Source organism: Pomacea canaliculata, linkage group LG8, assembly GCF_003073045.1.
Source record: "Pomacea canaliculata isolate SZHN2017 linkage group LG8, ASM307304v1, whole genome shotgun sequence".
Lineage (NCBI taxonomy): Eukaryota > Metazoa > Mollusca > Gastropoda > Architaenioglossa > Ampullariidae > Pomacea > Pomacea canaliculata.
The window spans coordinates 2212608-2218978 of NC_037597.1; positions in this window are offsets into that span (position 1 = coordinate 2212608).

Sequence of the window (6371 nt, forward strand, 5' to 3'; positions counted from 1 at the left end):
GCTCCCGACTCAAATCTCGCCATCATCTCGTGCACGAGAACTGGCGCGCGAGGCAGGATGTACGGCGTTCCCTCGTGCCGCCTCTCACAAGTCACTGTCACTTGCACTTCATATCGTTGCCGGCCTGCAGTCTGCGCACTTGGACTCGGAAACGAGGCAAATTATGCGCTCGAGATGTCTTCGGTGAGCCGTTGCCGGTGTTGTACAGCAGCCCACCCCGCTCTCCACCCCGAGTGCAAGCAGCAAGACGCATACCTGGCGGCGCAATAGCAACTGTTCTCTTATCATTTAGCCACGCCATCGCCAGCAGTTGCGGAGGAGGATGTTTTCGTTGGAGAGGGATGCGGGTGCTGTCGAGAAGAATGATGAGAAAGTGGTGTGTGAGGGGAAATGTCGGAGCAGCACGTCACATGATGTTACCGAGGATGAAAACGTCACTGAACCTGTTTATTAGCAGGAATTCAATTACCTTAGATACTGTTGCTGGGTTCTTATGCGCCTCCGACATCCTCGGAAACAGATTGGAGTCGCACACCTCTCTGTCTCTCTCTCACACACATGTACAGTCTCTCTCTCTCACACTGTTTTCCTCTCTCTCTCTCAAAACAGATGAACACACACACACGGAGGTCAGAAGGGAAGAAAACTCCACCAAGTCTCGCAGGCAAAACGCGAGAAAGGAGGCCACCAGATGAGCGATAACGACTTATTCGTCATGTTGCAGCTGCCGATGTAACAAGTTGTGGATGCAGAGGTCGCGGGTATCCGATGACAGTTGCCATAGCAACGTGTTTGGTGACAGGACTGACTGAGAAAGCTTGCACTCTGTTTCCAAAGGGTCACATCATCATATTCCCACATTTCGTCATGTCATGGAGTGCAATGGTTTCGTGACGGGGTCAGCTTGTAAACTGTCGGCATCAACTAAAATGTCGGCCTTATACTGTCTCTCTTCAAGATTCAGCCCTGAACTCTCTGAGGTCACAAGAAATATGCTTTGAAAATAAATTCCATCTGATCTCATGTATAAGTCCCTTCAAGTCTAGATTCGTATACAAACATGAGCAGAGAGTTTTGAGGAAACCAATGAGAATTACAGCTTTGAAAAAAAGGAAGACATAAAAATTTGTTGTCTAAGTTTAAACATTTTTAGACTTGTTTACAAATTCCGAGCGAGTACAAGACCTGTGAGATTAAACATGTTTTGAGCGAGGAAAAATGTTAACACCACCAAAACTATGAACTTGTGACCTATGACCTGCAAAGCTGAGCAGACACGTGTGTGTTGAAGCATGCTCCAGTAGCAAGTAGGACAAGAGGGTAGACAACATCACAAGCAAGTCACGTGACCTTATGGGAACAAGGTGGCCGCCACTTATTTATCTCAGGGCCAGCTGTTTGTGTGATGACGGTTCCTATCTTCCTTCCTTTGCTCCCTTATCTCTCCAAACCCTTCACTCATTCCACAGATGGCGCAACTGAGGGAAAGCCGGAAGCCTGTTGCGTCACACGGGGATCGAACTGGCGAGCTGCATCCCTGCGGGTTTGACCCTCGCTGGTCTCGGCGTCCGACTGAACTTCGCACGTGGTCCTGGACCTGTGGCGGAAGACAGGAGTGTAGAGTTTCAGTTGCTTATAAATAACCTGCCATGGACTCGCCTGATGCATCGCTACAGTTATCGCCAAACGTCAGTCATCGAATTAACAGTCGTGACTTGCCTCGCCATAAGTTACAGTAGACATTCAAGGCACGTGCTGGCAAGATGACAGAACGAGGCAAAACACGGGCAGCCGCCAGGGAAAGAAAAGAAGAAAGTAGAAAGGGAAAGAAAATTGAACTAAAACACATACCGACACTAAAGTAACACAGCCAACACAGGTCAACAGCAAAACAACACATAACACAATGAACACAGCTTCACACATTATCATCCTCTTTGACCGTCGTCGTCATCATCATCATCACCATCAAATCTTCAGTCGTTGCTATCGTAGGGGCACCAGCAATCAAAAAAAGTTTACCAGAAACCTAATTAATATTAACAGAAAATCGTTTTAAATTCATAAACAAATGCGTCTCCAGTTCAAGAGTCTTCTTCCAGGTTTATTCTTAATATATAGGTGCGAGCGCACGCGCACATGAATCGAGATAGAGAGAACAAACCAGGAGCGGTTAAGGGAAATAATTTTTTTTTAATCCACTAAAAGACAGAAGCTTTCAATTATTTACTAAAGTCAGTCAGGTGACCAGACTCCACAAGAGTGGGTCTGACTTACTTTATTTACTTATATATTTACCAAGAGTCTTGGTTTTACTGCGATGTGTGGTATGGCCCTCGACAACTTCAGTTCTGACGTCAGAGAGCTACGTAGTCGGAGCTGTGCAACATCAACATCAGCATCAACATCAGCTCCCTCATACTTGCCTCCAGCCTCCCACACACCTGTGTGCTTCTGTGTTATCGAGACTTGACTTGTGTGAGTCTGTGTCTGTCGGAAGCTTATTAACAAACAAACTCCAGTCTCCTCATCTCGGCAACGTGACTCACACGTGAACAGACGAGATCGTGCAAATGGTGTTCACAGACTTGTCTTGTTTCTTGTTGGTTTGATTGAGGATTTTCGTAATTTCAAGATTTGTCTTTTTTATTTAATTTTAAAAAAATCGAAGTGCGGCTAAGTTTATATTGTTGTCTGTTTAAATAGGTCAAAGGTCAGAGCATAACCCCAATTAGCGAGTCACTATTATTATTTTTATCTTCATTCAAATGCCAATAAAACCTCTCGTCGTTTTCTGCCGTACACACTCGCACACAGACAGACAGATGGACAGATTTATTGTTCATTCAAGGGATATTACTCTACAGAAGGGGAGCAAACAACAATGGTTATACAATAAGACAGTGATGCCCAACCTTTTTCGGCCTGCGGGCCATTTCCATTTCCGACACGCATTTCACGGGCCGCTTCACCGCAAAAATCAAGAATGAAATCCATCGAAAGATTGAAAGACGCCCCTACGTAGGGATAAATACTTCTTCTTCCCTTTTTTTCGTTTTTTAAAAATATTATTTTCGTTTTTTTTCTTACTAACATGCTGATTTCCTGCACTGTGGGCAGAAGCTTCGCGGGCCGTAGGTGTGGCATCCCTGCAATAAGACATTCAATAATACATAGATATAAAAGCTAGAAATGCAAACGCTGCCTTTAAAACAATTAAAAACATTCATCAAACTTCCATCGTAGACTTTCTAAACTGAAAAAAAAGAAAAGACATAATGCAAATTCTTTACAATTTTGCTTAAGCGAAAAAAACTCAGTTAAAGTTGTTTGGCTCTATGGAACATTTTGTGTATGTGAATTTTACATTGAGATGCTGTAAAGATTTACAACACAGACCAGAACTTCATCTTTTTCGTTTATTTGACATGATGGACAGAGTGCATTACGTGAGGATGTCTTCTGTCATGACAACAATGGCCACCTGCTGTCAATGTAGTCAAAGTTGTCAGCAAAGGATCCTCTATATACATCCTCAAATATTTTGTAACACGAGATCGTATATGTACAATAAATAGAAAACTTGTTCACAATACTGAGATGCTTCATCTAATCCCATCTTCTGCCCCAAATTGTCACAGAGGCTGAACTTGAACATTGAAATGTTTAAAACAAATACATGTCGACTCGTGTTGTTATCATACACAGCAGTCGTCTTCAATAACAATAAACATTTCTTCCTCTGTTTGCCAGTCCTGGCATCTCGCAGTAAAACTAAGCTTAGTAGAAAACAACAAGTTTAGGAGGTTAGAGTATAAACAATAACAACAGACATTACAGCTCATCCCCCAACAGAGAGAGTGAGAAGGAAAGGAGATAAAAACTGAAGTTGTTGACAGTATAATCTCCGACTCTTTGTAACAAGCTACAACAGCTCAGTGCCATTCACATTGCTGTTTATCCCACTGGGATGTCCTCCTACATTGTCTCCATGACAACAGCAACTTAGTGTTTATCTACCACCCGGTCATCTCACACGGGAGCGCAACCCACCTGTGGCAGTTACCGGTGACCTTTAGATGAACTGTCACCAGTTGAAGTGTTGTGTACAACATCTAGATAAATAATCTACTCCACGTGACACAATAACGACTTTTACTCTTCAGAAAAATGTGAAATTTCAAACATCGCAGTGCGTCCTGTGTGTGGATGCTCATGGTATCACTCTTCAGCACCAGAAACAAGAAGAGTGGGCGTCATCCGGCCAGATGCTGTGTCAGCAATTACAAACTAACAAACTGCCACATTTTGTCTGGTTTTTTTTTTTTTAATTTCATCGACCACGTGGTACAGTCCGACCTCAGCAGCCAGCCACCTTCCACAGAGGTCAGCCCGCAGTCCTGGCTTCAGATTGGAAGCACAGCACCCGGTGGTGTTCCGCCAGCACCCAGACCATCCCGGGTGGAACACAGACTTTGTGTGTGTGTGGCTGTGAGGTGTGGTGCACTCACTGCTGATAAAGGCTGTGAGAAGCAGGGAGACAGCTCAATTAAGTGATGAAGCCGAGAACCTGCAGTAGCTCACATGTCAGGTGCGAGCACCGGGGCGTGACGCGCCTGCGACTGCCAGACATGGCGGCGACTCTCGCGATGTGGCCGAGGTGTGATGGGGAGGAAGATGAAAGTTGAGAATCTTAAGTAGGTAATTACATCCTTATTGTCAAATCTCCCTCTGAAGCTCGCAGTCAGTTTTCATTTATCTCGCTTGCAGAAACTTCTTGTGCATTCTTGGCCAACTCCAAATTGATTGCAGCGCCATCTGCGGCCGAACGCAAACAAGTCACGTGACCACCATCCTTGGCCGCTGAGTGAAAAAAAAACTGTTAAACTCCGGAGGGACGGAGGTACAACGAGAAATAAACAATCTGAAACGAGAAAAATAGATACATCCAATTAATTACACGTATTATAATTAACTACAAGCCCCAAACTTCAAGACCTTCCACAACGAGCTCGGGACTGAATGCAGCGCCATCTGCAGGCAAACAAATAAGTTCCATGGCCACCAGGATGCTGGAAGCCGGCCAGTGCTGGCCTCATGTCGGCGTGTAACAACATAAACAGCTCTCGTTTGTATTATCTCTCGTTATTTTGATTGCTGAGGTCTGCTGACATTCCTCTCACATCGCTGTTCACATCGTAGACGTCTTCTCTTGCTTCTGCTGCTGCGTGAGCCCCTACTGTCCCCACGTCTCTGTCTCTAGTTATATGAGCTCCTACTGTCCCCTCATGTCGCTATCTGTAAGTAGGTAAAATTGCTCCTAGGATGCCAAGGAGCGAAGGAGAAAAGGATGAACAGAAGAAATGGAATGAAAAGATAGAAAGAGACAGAGATTATCTAATTTATTTTAGTATATAAAAACCAAAACAAAAATGTGGAAAGTCCTATTAAAAAAATAATAAAACAGAAAAATAATGTTATTAGTAAGAGCAAATATTATTCAGAACGTTATCGTTTTAAATCGGATAATGAATAATTTTAAAGTACAGCAGGTTATGAGCAAAGAGATATGGCATCTACTGATATACAGCACTATAAACAATGTGATAAACACACACACACACACACAAACACGTAGATACGGATGGCACGAGATGCCGGCCAACCACTCAGCCAGCCAGCAGGTTAGAGAACAAGTTGCTGAGTGACTAGAAGGTGTTTTCTCCATCATCAGCAGACGACGGCCAGGACTCCGGGTGCATCTACAATTTTTTTCCTCCAAAAGCTTCCGCGACATCAGGTCGGGTACTGCACTGACCTCTTAATGACTTCTTCAGCGTCCTGCGGTTGTACCCGCCACGTGTTGGTTTACTAATCAGCCTGGAGGTTAATGGGTGGGTGAGGGAGTCGGGTGTCTACAGACTAGTCCTCTACTCATAACATGGTGACTGAATGTGGTGAGGAGAGAAGAGACTACATTAATCAAAGACAGGAAATAAAATGTACAGGTGTTCACGGTCCTTGCAGGACAGTCCACGAAATGACAGAGCCACTTCCTGTACACCACCATCTTTGACTCTCATCTTTAAAGACACCAGACCAGTGAGACCACATCGAGTAAGCCAACGAACCCACGAACACACGGATCAAAGCAAGGAATTCTAGTCTGAGCTTTGTGAAGTGTTTCAACTCCAATCCCACCTCCACTGTGGTGTTTGTGAAGCTCACTGACCCGCGTTCGTTTCTCGGCACATCACCGAGTATTTATTTTGCTCTGTCAGGCTGCGATGTTCAGTTGGTCCTGGCGATGACTCTCACGTGATAACAAAGACTCGGAATAAGGAGGTTCCCTCCTGCCCCCCTTCGCTATC